General features: G+C 39.2%; 1 pseudogene; it reads right to left on the bottom strand.

Moving 5' to 3' along the window:
• Positions 1 to 3,124: 3,124 nt before the first annotated feature.
• LOC110222658 (serine/threonine-protein phosphatase alpha-2 isoform pseudogene) lies at positions 3,125 to 16,916 on the bottom strand (annotated as a pseudogene).
• Between the last annotated feature and the right edge of the window lie 3,002 nt (positions 16,917 to 19,918).

Below are 19,918 nucleotides of genomic sequence, written 5' to 3' on the forward strand. Positions count from 1 at the left end.
AGACTTGCTCTAGTATACATTGCTGGTTAGTCGTCCAGCTTGGATTGTAAACCAAAGTCTCTTTGCTGCCCTTCAGCAAAACAGAAGTTAATTTTTTAAAACTTTCTTTAGCCCAGAAATGTGCATGGTAAGCATGCTTTTGTCTTGTGAATGATTTTCAGGTCATGGTTTGAAATAAACTGAACTTGGGAGAAAGTCACAGAATGAAGCCTCTACTTGGGAGCTATTGGCATAAAGAGTTCTCAAAATAGGTGGGCAGGACACACAGGCAGAGGTATGTGGGAGGAATCCTATTTCTATTCCCTTTAAGAAGAGTGGTTGCTAACTTCTGACTGAGGGGCACAGCGGCAGTCATATGTCAGGCTGTCTTCACTGCTTGGGGGCGTGCTGTCCTCCTGGAGTGTCTGCATGAGAGGCACCAGTGTGCCAGGCAAACCTTGTTCAACCCACCTACCACTACCCAGTTCTGCTGACTCATGTGAAAACAAGTGATATAGTCACAAAAAACCTGGGATATGTTTCTAGGGACTCTGACTTCCTGAGTGTGGAACTGGAGGACTTTTTTTTTTTTTTGCCAGAGGTTATGTTCCCTTTTTGAAGAGGAAAATCATGATTTTGAAAAAGAAAGGAAAATAAAGGGAGCAGAGAACCAAAGGAAAAGATAACATCCAGGGAGACTGGGATTCTGGGCCCATGGTTCAAAGCAATAACAATTAGTATTTGTATAATTCTTTTAAATATTATCTCTTTTCATCCTCACAGCAAGCCTGTATGGCAGGTACTCCTGGTATCATTGCCGAGGTTCTGAGGAGTTATGTGATTTTCCCATTGTTACACAGAAGAAGAAGGATTCAAACATAGTTCTTTCTGACTATCCACAATTCTAAATATGACACTATTCAACTTCTTAGATATCGATGATACCAGATGTACTCCATAAGGACTCAGAAGAAGGAATATGGCAGGGCACTTCCCAGCATGACCAAGAAGTTTGCAAACATCTGTGATAGAATTTAAAAAAATGATTGTATATAGTTATAAAACTGAATGGTGTAGAGAAAAACAGAAGTAATGTAAAAGTAGAAAGAGCAAAATGGATATGATTAGATAGAAAATAACATCCATGATAGGTGAGAAGATGAGACAACATGGATGCTGTAAATGAGCTCAGATTTCTAGAACCTACATGTTCTTCCCAATTTACCTTGGCCCAGGCCCTTCCCTCAATCTTGAACACTTACTTGCCTCTCAACGTCCCACCAGCACTTTAAAGCTTAGATCAAATATTGACTCCTACAGGAAAGCTTCTTTAATGGGCTAGCCAGATGTGATTTCCCTCTCCTCTCACACAGAGTTATTAGGTAACATTCTTATGATGTTAATTACATTTGGAGATACTGATGTACTTTTCTTGTGATAATAATGGCTAATGTTTATATAGCATTTTAAGGTTTGAAAAGTACTTTACATATATTATCATTTCATTTTTAATGTTACAACTACTCTGGAGAGTAGGTGCTATTATTATCCCTATTTTACTGATGAGGAAACAGGCTGAGATTAAGTGACTTGGCTAGGGTAATAAAACTGGAGGCTAAGGTAAGTTTTGAACGCTAGTCTTCCTGATTTCAAATTCAGTGCCCAAGATAAAGTATGTATTAAATATTTGAGGTTGTATTTGAACTCAGGTCTTCCTAACTCCAGATCCAGTGTTCTACCTACTGCACCACCTGAGTGACCAACTTTTTATTAAACAGCCAGCCTAGACTTCAAGAAGACCTGGGTCCAAGACCTGTATTGAATATATTCTGCCTCCATGACTCTGATCAAGTTTCTTCACTGCCCAGTGCTCTGAGAAATTCTCTTGACTATAATTTGCAGAGAAGATACTACCTTAGCTTAATTTAACGTCTTTCCTCACCAGAGAGTTCCCTGTGCCAGTGAAATTTGAGATTCAGTTCCTATTCCTATGCCCCTTTGCATGGAGCCCAGAGAGCATTAGCAATTTTGAATTCCACATCACAATCTTGACTCATAATGAACTTGTGATCCACTGAAACCCCCAGACCTTTTTCAGAAAATTAGATTTCAATGTTGTATATCCCTATTTTATTTTTTGGGGTTCATTTATTCAATATGCATTCACTAAATAACAACTATAGGCCAGATACTAAATATACAAAGATAAAAGTGAAAGTCTTCATTCTCAAATAAATTAGATTCTAATGAGGGTAAAAATAAACACAGAAAAGTGAATGCAACATATGGACTTAGCAGATATAAAGTCATTTTTACAGAGGCATGGCACTAGCAACTTAACCTAATCAGGACCTCCCTGTAGTTGGCAATGCTTGAGTCCAAGTTTGAAGGAAGGTAGGGATTCTGTGAAGTGAAGGTGAGAAAAGACAATGTTCTGGAAGTGACAACCAGACTACACAAACTCATAGAGACAGAAGGTGGAACGCCTTGTACGTGGAGTAGCAAGCAGTTCAGCTCTGTGGGAAGACATATATGAAGGAGAGAGATGTGCAAGCAGCTTGGCGAGGTAACTCAGAGTAAGATGGCAAAATGCTTGTTTTTTCCTCAAGCTTTGACATTGATTCAACAAACACCAGATGAGGGCACAGAGCCTGGAGTTCCTCGAAGCCCTGTGCCTGAGAGTCAGGGCAGCTGAGCCAAAGCAGGGCTCAAGCTTTCTTCCCTGCTCTAAGAAGCCCTTCCCATTCCTTTCTCTCTTCCCCTCGCTCAGAATCCAGCTCAGAGTGGAGAGAGATGGCAGGCTGGGGGTGGGGGTGGGGAAGAACAGGCCAGGCCTAGAGAGGATTAGACTCTGTTTGATTTTGTTTTGTAAAAGAAAATTACACTGGGGTTTGGATGCCCTCCTGGGTGTCTGAGACCCTAAGAGGAGCCAGGATTTCTGCACAATCAGTCATCCCTAGGGAAGCCCAGGGAGAACTATTTGTTGGCTTTGATGGGGTTGCAAGGTGAGGTGATGGGGTGGCCACCAGGATTCAGACTACTGAATTGCCCACATTTCACTTTGTTCTAGTCTGTATCTGCAGATGCCAATGAGGATCTGCAAAGAGGATGGGGCTAGTCAGAGGGTCACCCTTGGGGAGCCTCATCACTGAAATTTCAAATCCCATCCAGACCTGGGCTTACCCACCTGGAAAGAGCACGTGAGAGTTTTGTCCATACTCCTCATGGTACCTATATTGTCAAACTCACAGCAGTAGTTGGGGGCAGAGAAGAGGGTCGCGCTCTACTGCTTGAGCATAGCTGACTTCTACTCTCTGATGCCCTTGGCAGATGAAGTCCCAGTCAGGCTTGTGCAGGAACTTGTCCTTCACCTTGGCTCTAGAATTAAAGGAGACACTGTGCTCATGTCCCGTCAGCCTTGAACATCTTTTTCGGGGTCTAAGCACAGGAGGTCACACAGCAGTCCTTAGTCTGGCACACCTGTGGGTCTCATGATGCACCAAATCTGCTCTGTGAACTGCTAGTCTGGGTACAGTCCTCTGTGACAGCAGAAAATCTTCTTGTGTAAGATGGTTGTGCCAGGCAGGTAGTTGAAGCCATTCATGAAGGTTTTCCAGAGCTTTATGATGTAGTGTCTCTTGCATTCATCACAGAAACAGTTGATGCTGGCACACTCATGGTTGCCATAGAGGAGGATAAAGTTCTTTAGAGACTTGACCATGGAGGCCAGCAGCAGACAAATAGTTCCCCTGGACTGCATTACCTGGTCCACCTAGCCCCCCAGGAATAGTAGTCGCTGTCAGGGGGAAAGCCCCCAAACTCAAGCAATCTGAGCAGGTCATAGTACTGGTCATGGATGTCACCACAACTCTTGAGCAGAACCTCAAGGTGCAGGAGTATGGTCTGGCCCAGGAAAATCTCCCAGGACTTGAAGTAGTGCAGCCAACACATCTCATTCTCCATCAGCTTCATGTTCTTGCCAGGCTGGGAGCATTGTACTGGACACTGGCCTCAGAGCCCACCAAGCCCTGCCAGTGGGTACCTCCCACAAAGAGCTTTAAGTGCCAAAGAGGAGTGTGTAGTTTATTCTAGTGGCAAGAAGGATCCATTTGAGTTTCTTGAGGAGGGGAGTGACTTGATCAGACCTGTGCTTTAGAAATGTCAATTTTGCCACTATGTGGAAGATTGATATTGAATGAAGCACTTGACCACTCTTACTCTGAGTTTTCTTTGCTGCAACATGAAGGAGCAGAATTAGATAGTCAGAGAGGGTCCCTTCCACCTCTAAATCCTATGACTCCATGATTCTTTCAATCAATCTGTTCAATTTTCATTCAATTACATCAAGCAAGGCCTCCTGTAAAAAAAATAGCAATCATGCAGAGAGATCTCTGCCATCTATCTCCCCTTCTCCAAGCTGTAGACATGGGATCTAATTGGAAGGGCTGGGGTTTCAATTCTCCACCAAAATTAATGTAATCACAGAAGGCCCAGCATTGACTGAATCAATCAATCAAATATGTAAACAAGGTATGAACAAGTCTTTAATCAATTTGAGAGGAATAACATGTTTTGATTATTGGATAAATAGAAATGATGTTACACAGGGAAGAGTTTGTAATTGACTGAACAGACCAGACATATATCTGGGCCTATCTGTACGCCAACAAGTGAATTCAGAACTGAGCATTTCAGCAACAATTCTATAAAGTGGTAGTAGAATCAAGTTGAGAAGGAATTGCCCTTGAGGATGGGGCAGTGTTATTTTTTTTTTCCTTTTCCTTTCCGTTGAGAAGATGATAACCTTGAGAACTATGAAAGGTCAGAAGATCTGGAGTTTCCATTGTCTCCCAATATCTCCTCAGGAACAATTTGGATAGCTGCATCTGCATTGGGAGCAGAAAGAAAAACTGCGAATAAATCTAATAGAGTTTCAGTATTCTCCAAGCACACTTGACCCACAGAATTCCACAGAGAGCTACACCTAAGGGTAGCTTCATGAGGATTCCATGAAAGAAGAAAAACACTTCCAGTAATTATCACTTGTACATATACGCTTCCTGAATTTGAACCCATATTCAGTAGGTAAACTGTGTTCAAGGGAAGTGTGTCCCTGGTTTGGGGAAACATTTCTGAAACAATTGCATTTAAACATTTTAAACATCCTTTTCTAAAAGTTAATTAAATCTAGCTTATAATTAATCAGGAGCATCCCTAGTGGGTGCTTATGATAAATAGTAGTAGAAACTTCAAACCGTCTGGGTACCCTTGTAACCCTGAGGAGTACCTGCTTGGGAAAATGACCAGTTTCTTTAGGATTTGAAAAAAAAACCAACATTGCTCCAGAGGGTGTGTTACATAATTTATAGCCTTCTGGAAATCAATTAATCATAAAATAAAAATGACCCCAAAATTAACAGACAAAAATGAAAGCAATTCCTGTATGGAGATAGTTGAGGAAATGCAGTTTGCAAATAGGAATGGAATATAAGGGGGAAAAGAAGAAAACATCCTTGTCTGATAGCTCACTCCAATGACACACTCAATGAGAAATTCATCTCCCTGACTTAGTTTTCATAAGCACGTCTTTAATACCATTTCTGGTTCCCATGAAATCTCCATGTTGTTAATGAGCAAAACACATGTCTTTCTGATCCCAATTCATCTAAGTTGTTGGAAATACTATGGAACTGAAAACAAAAGTTTATTTCTTCTTGGGAAAACATATCACTTTTAAATTTTAGGGTTTTGTTTTGCTTTTTTTCTTTGATACCTGTGACTTTGTAAGTGTGAAACAATTCTGGTGTGGGAACTCTTTCCTTTGTTACATATCTCTTACATGCAATTGGCCTTGGGGTCCTGAGAGGTTAAGTGACTTACCTATGGTCACTCATCTAGAATTGACTCTGCGCCTAGCTACCACAATGGGCTGCTCTATGAAGTCTAATTTTCATGGCCTTGAAAAGGAAAGTGGACAGTAGATTTTAGGGCATATAATTAAGGTAAAAAAAAAAGACAAGTAACTGGATTGTAAACTCAGTAATATACTATGAAAAAGACATTGACATTGAGTTCAGTGGATCTAGGTTTGAATCTGTGACATTGGGGAGACCAATTCTTCTCTCTAAGTCTCAATAAAATGAGGGGTCAGATTAGATAGTCCCTGGTGAATCTTTTGTTTCTAGACCTATAGTCCTATGAAAAGAAATGAGGTTCTGGCAGAACTCCAAAATGAATGACCCATTAGGTCAGTGGGAATACATTCTGAAAGTCTGTTGGATTTCTGAGGACTGACTAGCTGTTTTTGATACCTGTAAGTGGATGACCTCCACTTTTGCCTATGGTAGGTTTGTTTTTGTGGGCACAACTGGCCATAAGACTAGACCTAAATCAGATGTGTGCTTTTTCCCCTTTATCCCTAAGATCTTCCCACTATTGGAAGGCAGGTTAACCTTGAGAATTTTGCTTTACTCATAGAAAAAAAATAAAATAAAATAAAAATGTGGCTTATTCAGAAAGTGGTAATTAATTTTCTGCAGAGACCAAAATCACTCTGCCTAAAGCAAAATCCTTCTGACATTATGAAATGTCACCATGCAGTTAAAGCACAATTAGAAAACCATTCTGAGAATAAATTTCATTAGTTTCCAAAGGCCTCATGAATAAAGGGAAAGGAAATGTTATCATGTTTGACTTTCATCCCTGTTTTCCCAAACACTTGTGTACTCAGGGAAACACACAAGCGTACCCTACCCTCGCCCCTCCCCCAATTTTAATAATGATGAATGATTAAAAATAAGTGTTTTTAGAACAGGAGAAGGATCTCAAAATATTTCTGTGTAGACTTTGTCCCTCACATGTCGACTTGTTTGTTTTCTAGACAGAAAGCAACAAATTGAATTAAAAAATCTGAGAATTTTTTAATTGAGATCTTGTATTTAATTGCGGATCATGAATCAGTGATTATTTCATTAGAAAGCCTTAAAAAACAGTCATGGGAAAAGATCAAAGATTTAGAACTGGGGGCCTTAGAGATCATTACCACCATCATTTCACAGATGAGGAAACTGAGACACAGAGTTTAAATGATTTTTCCCAGCATTGCACATTCAGTATGTGAGAGAGGTTAGATGTGAACCTTGCTTTTCCTGCCTCCAATTCCAGAATTTCTCAGTTCATTCACTTACTCATTCTTTGAAGCCCAACACAAAGGCACTCTTCCCAGGAAGTCTTCCCTGATGTTACTGGTTGGGAATGATCTTCCCCAAATGACTTCAAAGAGCATTTTGCTTGGTATCTCTTTGCTACACTCATCACTGTGAAATATGAGCTATTATTGCCCTGATTATATAAATGAGAAAACTCATCACAGAGAATTAAAGTGACATGCCCAAGGTCTTCCCGCTAGTAAATGCCTCATGCAATATTCTAAGTCAGGGCTTCCTGGTCCCAAGCCTTAAATTCTACCTGCTACACTGCTTAGGTACCCATGTGAACTTCTTGAGAACAGGAACTCTGCCTTTTTGCCTTTCTTTCCACAGTGTTTGACACATAATAATTACTTAATACATGTTTGTTGACTGACTAATTGATTCAATTTCTTTGCAAAACAATGTAATGGATGGTCTAAGTAGAAAGGTTATTATTAGGCAAGAAGAGTAGTAGAGGCTTCCTGGAGGTGATGTTGGAGGTAGATTTTATAGAATAGATATAAGGTCAAGAGTTAAAGAGATATAGGGAATGCAATCTTCCCATAATGAAAAAGAAGAGCAAAAGTGCCAAGGCACAAGAGCACAAAGGTGGATGGTTAATCAGAGGTCAAAGAGCAGTGTGAATTGGCTGAAGTTTGGAGTGCATGTAGATGAATAGCATGAGATCCAGCAGGGAAGGAAGGTTGTGCTGGGTTGAGAAGGGCCTGGAGAGGAGAGTAAAAGAGTTAAAATCAAACAGTACATGAAAATAGTTATATAGCTAGAAAAATAAATAATTATCAAAGAAAGATGATGCTGGATTATTTCTAGAAAAGTGGCACATCCTCTTTCTGGTAATGTATAGAATAGATCAGAGTATCAAACCTGCAATTGTCTTCATGCTGTGAATCTTGTCTCATTCCCCTGAACATGATTAGTGTGTTTCTGTGTCTGAGGGCCTGATCCATTTAGGCTTTTTTCCATTTGTTTGTTTTTCCAGATCCTCTGCTGAGCCAAATAGGAGGATATATTTCCTGTTTGCCACGTGTGGGAGTATTTGTTTCCAAACGTGTTGTCCAAAGAAAGGATTCAGTACAGCTCTGGCAGCCCCTGGAGCATCTACTTTGTTAAATATTGTCTCTGTTCCCAGCAAGTTCGGGTTTGCATTGTCAAACATCTATAAATATGAAAAATCTAAAGAAGAGGTCCTGCAGCATGGCAAAGAGGATAGTTGAATTAGTTTGTAACAGAACCCAGAGGGAATGCCCAACATTGGGAGAGAAATCAAAGCAGCAAGCAGAAACCAGCCCAGATCTCCCAAGACAAGGAGCAAGAGGAGAATCCCTGTTTTTCATTTTTAATTTTAATGATATGTCCAGTGTCATGAGCTCCATGTCATCTTTAATGTGCAAAAGGGGAAAAAATAAAGAGATTCAGCCAATCCCGACAGGCTCAGCACCACTGAGGTTGTGAAAGGGTAGTAAAGTTACATTGTTTGCCATGGAAAATCTTCTGGGCTTGAAGGAAGACATGGATACAACTTCCTGATTGATCACTCTGGGGCCTTAGGCAAATCATTACCTTTCATGATCTTCCATGTACTCATTCATAAAATGGGCTTAATAATATATACCCTACCTACAACACTAAGATCATTTATGGAATACTTGCCAAGTATCTAGGCTATGGCATACATATGGGGGCCTTTCTGAACTCCAAGTGTGAATCAGCAGCCCCCCAAAAAACATAGCTCAGGAATCTGTATTATGATTTTCTCTTAGAAAAGAAACAGAGGGTACCTTACTTTAAAACAAACAATATTTAATTAAACAATAAGATAGTTAGGGGAAAAAAAAAGATTTCTCTCATATCCACAAGAGAATATTTTCTATGTGGAGAATCCCAGAACAGGCCAGAATTACCCCTGATCTTCAAGAAATCATAGTGGTTTCCCTGGGCCAACTGAAACCAATATTGCTGTTTTTAAAATTTTTTAAGTATTTCAAACAATTCAAAACTTTAAAATTTAAATTTAATTTAAATTTTGAATTTTAAAAATTATTTTGAATTTTAAAAATTTGTTTCCTTCTCACCCAACAAAAAAAATTAAAAATGAAAAAAAAATGATCCCTGTTTTGGTTTTTCTTTCCTTGACTAATTTGCCCCACTCAATTGAAAAATACAATTTGATGGAATTTTAAAAAAAATCAAATAAAGATTTGTGGATCCTCACATACAAAAATATTTATAGCAGCTCTTTCTGTGGTAGCAAAGAATTGGAAATTCAGAGGATGCCCATCTATTGGGGAATGGCTGAACAAGTTGTGGTATATGAATGTAATGGAATACTATTGTGCTATAAGAAACGATGAGCAAGCAGACTTCAAAAAAACCTGGAAAGACTTGTATGGTCTGATTGTGAGTGAAATGAGTAGAACCAAGAGAATGTTGTACATAGTAACAGCCACAGTGTGCGATGACTAACTTTGATAGACTTAGCACTTCTCAGCAATGAAAACATCTAAGACATCTCCAAAAGTCTCACAATGGAAAGTGTTATCCACATCCAGAGAAAGTACTATGGAGTTTGAATGCAGATTGAAACATATTATTAACTCCTTTTTTTTTTCTGTTTTGTTTTGTTTCTTCTTTATTGTGGTTCCTCCTATTGGTTATAGTTCTTCTTTACAACATGATTAATGTGAAAATATGTTTAATAAGAATGTGTAGGTAGAGCCTATATCAAATTGCACACCATCTTGGGGAGGGAGGTGGGGAGGAAAGGAGAGAAAATGTAAAACTCAAAAGCTTATGAAAGTGAATGTCGAAAAGCAAACATAAATTAATTAGTGTAAATAAACCCCAACAACTTGTGGGTCCTCTTTGCAATTTAAGTTCTAGTTGTATAAATCACCTGAATATATTAGGCCACTTCCCTTCATAGCCCCAACCTGCTAGAGTGCCCTTTTTTTAGCTACTCTATGCCTAAAGTGTACTTTCTCTTTCTATTTGCCTGAAGAATTCCCACCAGTACCATCAAGCCAAATTCAAAGGAAGCCTTCCCTTGCCCTCCCCTCCCTTCTCAGTATTGTGACTTTTGTTGTCTTAGAACTCATCCTGTCCTTTCTATCCATACTTGCTTACTTTTCTGACAGCTAAACTTTCCCTCCAAACTTTGTACTTTTATATTCCCAATATTCTATTGACAATGCTTTCTTTGACTATGTAATGTGTCCCAAGAGGGTAATATGTGGTAACACCAGGTTCAAGGATATATGTAGTCTGTGGGTCTACAACTCTAAAATTATTTACCATGACTTCTGACTGATGAGCTTCCCTTTAATATTAAACCAGTAGATAGAATTGGGCAGTGAGGTGGCACAGTGGATAGAGTCCTGGGACTAGAGTCAGAAAGACTCAGCTCCTGAGTTCAAATCCTGCCTCAGACACTTTCCAACTGTGTGATCCTGGGCAAGTCATTTGACCCTGTTTAATTCAGTTTCCTCATCCATAAAATGGAGAAGGAAATGGCAAGAAACTTCAGTATCTTTGTCAAGAAAACTCTAAATGGGGTCAGGCACAACAGAACAAGAATATATCTTACAAACCATTTGATAAGATGATGTGGGTAAGAACAGTAGCTAGAATCCTTTTCTGCCCCGTCCCTATCATAAAGTTGACCTACATTCCTCTACAAATAAACAACTTTTTCAGGAAAAGTGTACACGATTTTAGAATAGAATAATGCTTGATCAACATTTAGGTGATACATGTGGTCAAAGTAACTCATGTCTCTGGTATTTCTGATCTGTTTCTTTTCTTGGAGAATCCTCATTTGTTTCTTCACCGAGCACAGTGTCTTTGATGAGATGGTTGGTTAGCTGAGCTCCTTCTGTAACTAGACTCTTGGCATCCCAGCCTTGAATCCTGAATCAGCATTCTTTGCTATCAGAGTTCTTGCCCCTAAAAGCCTTTTCCTGCTTTGAATGCTGTCTCTCAGTGCTTGTATATGTCTAGAGAGTATTAATCTTTATTTTTTCCTGGAACTGCCACTCTCTTCATTCTCCTCACCTCTTACTCACCCACTGGAACCTGGACTGGGGATTCTAATACTTTACCTATCATCTCATCTTCTTTTAATCATCATTTATTTTAAGTTTTCAATATTCACTTTGATAAGATTTTGATTTCCAAAATATTCCCCCCCTCCTTTCTCTCCCCTCTCCCCAAGATAGCATGCAATCTCATATAGGCTATACATGTACAATCATATTAAGCATATTTCCACATTAGTCATGTTGTGAAAGAAGAATTAGAACAAAGAGGAAAAACACAAGAAAGAAAAAAAAAAGAAAAAGGAGAGAAAATAGTATGCTTCTATCTACATTCAGACTCCATAGTTCTTTCTCTGGATGTGGATAGCATTTTCCATCATGAGTCTTTTGGAATTGTCTTAGATCATTTTATCACTGAGAAGAGCTGAGTCTATCAATGTAGGTCATCATACAATGTTGCTGTTACTGCCTATACCTTATCTTGACTAGCACCAAGACATCCCTGTAGTTCACAGCCCTTTCAAAACTGTATAACGACCTCTTCCCCAGTTTCCCTCCTTCCCATTACAATGTAAGGTCTTTGACAGCAGAGAACATCTTCCTTGATTTGTTTATTTCCATGGAGTTTAGCACATGACTGGCACATAGTAAGTGCTTAATAAATGCTTTTCATTCATTGCCTTCAGAGTAAATGATCTTTCTACTGGAATATCATTTCTGAAGGATAGCCCAAATATTAGTATAGTTAAATATACAGTAGAGGTAGGGTCATAAAATATATTCCAATTGGGACAGTGGATTGGGGACAGACTGTGAAGAGCTTTAGATGCAAAACATAGGAGCTTATAATTGATTCTAGAGACAGCAGGGAGCCACTGGACATTATAGAGTAGGGTCAAGGCATGATCACACATGTGCTTCAGGAAAAAGTACTTTGTCATGGAGTTAACACATGCCAGACACTGTGCCCTTAGGACAAGGGATACAGAAAATCCCTATCTGGGGAGAACTTACATTTTACTGTAATTCCCTGAAAAATCCTGGGCACATATTTCTCTTTTTCTTCCTTTTCCCTTTTCTACATTGAGTTTCATCATCTTTGCCTCTTGACTATTGCACATATGTTCAAATTACTAGCATTTAGTAAGAGAAACCCAGTGTCAACATTACCTATACTAGTCATATTCCTTGAAATAGAGGCTTTTCTTGGACAATCTCAACAAATATAAGTTCCATGAGCATTAAGGCATTTTCAGGCAGTGCATTCAGAGTTCCAGGCTATTTGTCATAGATTATAATGATCAGAGTTTAACTGGGACTGGGCAACTGGGACTGTGCACAAGGGCAGAGGAATTTAAAGAGAATTGACAATGCTCATAATCCTTCAGTAAGTAGAAATAAGTGAATTTATTAAGTGGTTGATTTAAAATGGGAAGCTAACTGTTGGCCTCCTTCCTTCTCCTATTTTCTGTCTTTTAGTTAAGATCCTCTTCAATCACAACCTGCTTCTCACCCCATCTAAAGTAGAGATCTCCCCCAATCACAATCTCATAGTGTTCTGAGCTCTCTGTTTCCCCTTGCCTCTGAGAAATGACTTGTGTACCCTATTTTCCCTTTGTCATTGATTAAAGAGCTATAACTAGGTCATGACAACTGGGACTTTCCTTCAGATTGTTGAAATTACAAAAAGAAAACAAAACAAAACACTAACAGCATTTGAACTCCCTCAATAGCTGCAAGTGACTGAACTCATAACTTAATTGGCAAGATAAAGGATGGGGACATTCTTTTTTAAAAGCAGTTCCATATTTTATTTTAAACATGTTACTTATGGTACTTTCGAAGTTTTGCCCTTCAATGTTTTTTTTTAAGATTCATTAATTTATTTATTTTTAGTTTTCAACATTCACTTCCACAAGATTTTGAGTTCCAAGATTTCTCCCCATCTCATCCCTCCCCCCACCCCAAGACAGCATGCATTCTGAATACCCCTTCCTCTAATCTTTCCTCCCTTCTATCTCTCTCCCCTTCTCTTATCTCCTTCCCTTTCTATTTTCCTGTAGGGCAGGATAGATTTCTATACCCCTATTTCCTGTATTTCTTATTTCCCAGTTGCATGTGAAAACAATTTTTAACATATATTTTCAAAACTTTGAGTTCCAAATTTTCTCCCTTCCTCCCCCCTTCCCCCACAATCATTAAGATGGCAAGCAACTCGATACAGGTTATGCTTGTGTAGTCATGCAAAACACTTCCATAGTAATCATGTTGTAAAAAACTAAGTATATTTCCCTTAAACATATCCTGTCCCTCATTTATTCTATTCTCTCTTTTGACCTTTTCCTTCCTCAGAATTGTTTGCTTCTGATTACCCCCTCCCCAATTTGCTCTCCCCTTTATCATCCCCCACTCTCTTATCCCTTCCCCCCCCTCCATTTTTCTGTAGGGTAAGTTAGATTCCATACCCAAATTAGTGTGTATGTTATTCTCTCCTTAAGCCAAATCTGATGAGAATAAGGTTCACTCATTCCTTTTCAATTTTCCCCACCTTTTCTTGTCTGTTTTATGTGAGATAGGATGGGGACACTCTTGATGAGGAAAATTTTCCTACTTATGTAGGATGCTGTTTTCTGGGACTTTGACTTTTGGAACTTCAAGAGATTAAATGAATCACCCAGGATTTTATATGGCCAGTATGTATCAGAGGCAAGACTTGAACCCAGATCTTCTTAGCTCCAAGGACAGCTCTCTAACCATAATAGTATGCTGATTTTTAGAAGTCATCAAGAATGAGTCAAAAAAGGAAACTTCTAGGTGTTATGCTTCTTTCACCCCTAGTGAGCTCCTTCCCCTCTTGCTCCCCTTCCCCAGTGATAGTCATACTGGCAAATAGGCTTCTAATGTCTTGGAGTCTCTTCCCCATGGAATCTTGATCTTGGGGTTCTTCTACCTCTCCCTATTAAATTTGTCTTTAAGCAATCATTGAGGGCACATTTCCTGCTGCATTCTCCAAGAATATTTCACAGTCCTATCCTAGGCATGTCTCTGAAAAATCTTTTCACATCTTAAAGAAAACATGGATGTGTTCTTAGGTCCATTCCTTTAATTGTGTCTTTCATCTCTCTTTTTGAAAGGTAACACCATGCCCACACTTACCTTTTTTTTTCCCTAAAAGGAGAGCTAATATTCCTTCCAGATTTGACTGGCAAGGTTGGTATTTGTGACTTTGCAGTGGCAGACAATGAAATGATTATGATGTCACAAAGGGAGGCTGGGTGATTTCAAGTGAACAAGCAGCAGCTGGAACAGATGTACTCATAAGAGAAAAGACATCCTCTAGTTAAAAAATAGCCCCCCAAAGGATATCACCATAAAAACAAAATAAGAGGGACAAGAGGGGGTGACAAAATATGAGCTTGTTGAAGATATGTTGGAAATACTGAACTGTATTATTGTTTTCCTCCTGTAGAATTGAGTTTCAAAATAGAAGATAATGATGAATTTGTTCTTGTACTTGAGAAACAGCATGGTGCGCTGCTTAGGGATGTGTACTTAGGGACAAGAAGCATTAAAGGGTTAAAATGCTGCCTTAGATACTTATTAGTTGTGTGATATTGTCCAAGTCATTTAACCTCTCTTTGCCTCAATTTCCTCGTCTGTAGAAATGAACAGATTCAATGACTTCTGAGGTCCCTTAGAACTCTAGAACCTTACTCCATATTGTAATACGTTTTAAACATTCCCTGATAAACCATTCTTTGAAAACACCTGCTAGTAGAGGCCACTGAGCATTTACTAAGTGTGTGGGGAAACAAAGGCAAAATAAATCTTGACCTTAAGGAACTCTTATTCTTATGGAGGAAAGCAAACCACAATTAGGTATTTACAAGATATACACAGAATAGAAGGAAGGTCATGTAATGGAGGAAGACCAGGGAGATGAGGATAGGCCTTCCTCCTAAAGATGGTGAGTTTGGAGCTAAGAGTTAGAGAAATCCAGAGGCAGTAAGAGGCAGAGATAAAGGAGGAGAATATTCCCGGAGTGGGGTCAATAAGCACAAAGGCCAGGAGAGGGGACATGGGGTGTTATATAAAAGGAAAAAACAAGAAGACCACATAGTCAGATCACAGGGCGCATGAACGGGAGTGAATTGTAAGAAATGGAAAGGTAGGGATATTATAAAAAGTCACAAAGGACAATCAGAAGAATTAATTTTTGATTGTGGAAGTAAAAGGGAACAACAAGAATTTACAGAGTATGGAGGTAACATGGGCTGAACTATATTTTAGGACAGCTCAGTAGAGAATGCTTTGGAGTGGGGAGCAACTTGAGAAGGGAGACCAGCCAACAGGCTGTTGCCATAGTCTGGGTGAGAAGAGATGAGGGCCTGAACTAGGGTGTGTGAGTGAAGATGAGAGGGGTATACATGAGAGATGAAGGACCTCTTGCAGTAGGCAGATAGATCATTCCTGTTGAATGGCTCTCTTTGTTATATTCTTCTTCTTCCTACTGTACTGCAATCTCCACCACCTTCTCCTTATTCTGAATTCTTTCCATATCTTAAAAGTACAACAAATATGACCCCCTTTCTGCAAGACAGAGCCTCACCTGTTCCATAATGGTTAGCTTTTTACCCTCCCCCAGGTCTTCTTTTCAGTTTGGGTAAATCTAAGATGATAGAATCTCGAGTTAGAAGGGGCACATGAGGCTACATCGAATGACCCCTTCATGTTAAAGATGAAGAATCACCCAGAGGGCCTTTGGACTTCTTCATGTGATCTGGCTTTGAGTGGCTTCTTCATCCTGGTCACCCTTTCTGGGGATACTCTGTGCTTCTGATGTCCCTGTGTCCATATGTCAACATGATATATGAGATATGGCCAGACCAGCACAGAGTACAACACTTTGGATTTCCTTGCTTTGGATGCTGTACTGTCCCTGAAGGCAGCGAGGCACTTTAGTGAATGGAACATTTGACCTAGGCTCAGGAAGAGTTGAGTTCAAATTCACCTCAGACACTTATATCATAGCTTTGTGATCTTGGGCAAATACTTAACTTACCTCAGCTTCTGTTTCTTCATCTATAAAAATGGGATGATAATAGAACCTATCTCTTAGGATTGGGGTGGTGATAAGATAATAGCTGTAAAGTGCTTTGTGAACCAGAAAGTGTTATACTAATGTTAGCTGTCATCATCACTATCATCATGGCTGATGTCATCATCATAAGGTGCTGTATATGGAATAAAAAATCACAGCTTAAGGTCGCAGATCTTTAACCTACTGCCTGGGAGATCTAGGTATCACTTCATCTCTGCAAATCACTTATACTCTGTAGGCCTCAATTTCCTTCTTTGTTTAAAAAATGGAGCTGGATTAAATGATTGCTGAGTTTTATCTTTGATTTTATCCTGTGTCTCAGAACTTACCAATAGAGAAGTCTTCTCTGTTACTTCTCTTTTGTTTATTTATTTTAGCTACTGTCTGGCCATGCCTATCCTGTACTTCTATGCTCTACCTAGAGGACATTACCTTAATCACTACTCTATTTCATCTGTTACAGTCAACCCATCAATCTAGACCATTAGGATCATTTTAAATCACCATTTTGGCATCGTGTTTATTGGAAAACTTCCCCAGCTCTGTGTCATCTGCGAATTTGCTAAGTCTGCCATTTGTATCTGCATCCATTTTATTGATGGAAATGCTAAAAGAAGGTTCCCCAAACACTGGCCCAAATATTTTATCTGTGTGATCTTATGCAAGTCATATAAGGTCTCTGAACCCCAGTCTTTGGCTGTCAAAATTGAGATTTGGATTGAAATGGCCCCCTGAGTGGTGGCTTTAAGCTCTAAATCTATGACCCTAGAACTCCATCGAACAGCAAGCTACCACAGCACAGTTATTAGAATATAAACTCTTTGAGGAAAAGCGTTTTTACTTTTGTATTGGATTCTAAGTCTAGTACAATATCTGAAATGTAGGCTTCTTGAAATGAGTTGAGTTGAATTACATTTATAATGAAACCCAACTTAGATTCAGTATTGCTTTTCATGAAACCTGTGATGGAGTTAAGGTCAACTTAATCCCTGAGCAGTTTGAAAACTAACTTAATCCCTGAGCAGTTTGAAAACTAAACTATGTTGTGCAGGGTATAGTTTCTAATATAGATAAAGAATTGAGCATCTCCTCACTTCAGACATTATGTAGAGATAAATACCACTGAAGTCAAGGAAAATGGACTCATTGCAAAGGACACAAAATTGGCTCCAGAGGCTTCAGTTTTACTAATACCTTCAGGAAGGAAATTTGCCAGCTTGAATCCCATATCTTTTAAAGATGAATGTAACCTACATACAAATGTTTAAAAATATAGATATTTAACTTTATTTCTAGGCCGTACTCAGGCACAGGGCAGCCAAAGAGTTCCAGGAACCACCTGTGATGTCTAAGCTCCAAATAGACAAAACAAGGGTAAAGACCTAACTGAAAGATGGAAGTCTTGTTGATAGTGCTTCGGTTGCAGGTAAGTTGGGGAGGATGGTGGAAAACTTGGCCTCTATCTTATGTCAGGTCAGGGCAAGGCTGAGGTCATTGCTGACATATGCTGAGACAAAAAAAAAGAAAGAAAACATCAGCTTTCTGATAACTCCTGTAGCCTGCTTCTCAATCTCTTACTGACTACCTTGGCCTGTAATTTTGCTTCTTTCGCTGACTTCCCACTCATTTTAGAATTGGGGATGTCTACATTCTAGAGAAATCAAGTTTATAAACTGGGCTCAGCCCTTTGGATTATATTCACTTGGATCCTAATTGGGACTCAAGTTAATGAAGTAAAGAAGCATTAATGAAGGGTCTCCTATGTGCCAAGCACTGAAGCCAGTTCTGGGGATACAAAGAAAGGTAAAAAAAACCTGTCTCTGCCCTCAGGGAGCTCACATTCTAAGGAGAGAGACCATATCCCCCAAAACTCTTTACATAGGAATTAACTGCCTCTCTACCAGCCCAGTATATTGGCCTAATCAATAGCATCTGCCAGTTCCTAGGTGGACTATTAGACATTTATTTTGAATGTATCATAATCAGTATGAATAATACTGATGTAACTGAAAAGTTCAGCAATCACTTATCATGCTGGAATCTTGAATGCTGAAGAGACAATATGGAAAGACAAGATCAGGAAAGTTAAGGCTGCTGATTAGGAAGAGAAGGCAGAAGCCAAGCACAGAAGTAGACTAGACCTGGTGTTTTCTGGAAGACATTTGTCCAGAAGAAATCCTCGGGCAGCAATAAGTAATCAAGGGTGATGATGATGATGATGGTGATGATGATGATGATGATAATGTGTGTGTATACATTTGTAATTAGTATTATACATTTTAAAATAAAAATGGATGTTCTAGATTCATTCAGAATTCTTTGGAATAATCTAGACCAAATTTATTATTTTGTAGCTGAAGCAACTTTGGTCCATAGGGACTGATCAATTGCGTCAAGGTCACAACATAGTTATTCAAGGTCATACTCATCGAACCCATGTGCTCTAGCTTCAATATCTGCATGATTTCCCCTGCACCAAATTGATATGCACTTGAAGTAGGACATAGGAAAAAAACAATGAGCATTTTTCTGCTCCTCTTCCCTCACACTCCCCCCTCCCCCAGTCTGGAAAACAGCATCAGGTTATTTCACAGACGGAACATCTGGAGATTCAGTCTTCTTCAGAGAATAGATTTCCTTCCTCTATCAGTTCAACAAAGCCTGATTTATTTTCCCAGAAAATTATTCCCTACTGACACCAATAAGCAACCAATTGCCCGTGCTTTATATCTCCTTTAAGACTGAAAAAGTTAAATTGAGCATAGTCCTAGGGCTACAAAAGTTTTATCATGTATGCAATTTCACTCAGTTCAGCAAACATTGATTAAGCAACTGGTATAACCAAAGTACTTTGCTTAGATCTGGGGACCCAATAAAGAAAATCGATGAAATGCTTTCCCTCATGGAACTTACATTCTACTGAAAGGATGAACACTGTATAGTCATACTAATGACTGACATCTATTTACGCCACACGTTATGATTTTAATGCCATTGGAAATTTCCAGTGAGGAAACTTTCTCTAACAATGCAGATTAGTACTAGATCTATTTTTAGGGTATGGTGTTAGAGATGAGCCAATTTACAGAATTTGACAATGAAGAATAAATGAGAGGTTCAGAGTTGCCCATGGGCCTTGGAGCTTGGCTCTCTAGCAAAGTGCTTTAAAGTTTCTAAGAGTTTGGTATTATTTCATTTTAACCCTAAGACAACCCTGTGGGGTGGACACTTTGGGGATCAACATCAAAATTTTGGAGATGGGGAAACAAAGTTTGAAGAGGATAAGTGACAGATCCAGGGTCACACAACCCAAAAGTGTCCAAGGTAGAGTACCCTGCTATTACAGTAAAGCACTTTTGTCCCTATGTCATGCTGCTTTTAAAGTTGATAAAACAATAATGTGTTAAATGCATAGGAAAGATACAAAGGTCTAGGGCATTGAGGTCACTATCTGATGCCAGCAGGGAAGATGAATGTTATGGACAACTAGGAAAGTTTCCTGGAGAAAGTATTATCTGAGTCTCACACTAAAGGAAGGGAAGAATTTGAGCAATATGTATACATATACATATATGTGTATACCTACATACATA

This window comes from Phascolarctos cinereus, unplaced genomic scaffold, assembly GCF_003287225.1.
Source record: "Phascolarctos cinereus isolate Bilbo 61053 unplaced genomic scaffold, phaCin_HiC Scaffold_2;HRSCAF=192, whole genome shotgun sequence".
NCBI lineage: Eukaryota > Metazoa > Chordata > Mammalia > Diprotodontia > Phascolarctidae > Phascolarctos > Phascolarctos cinereus.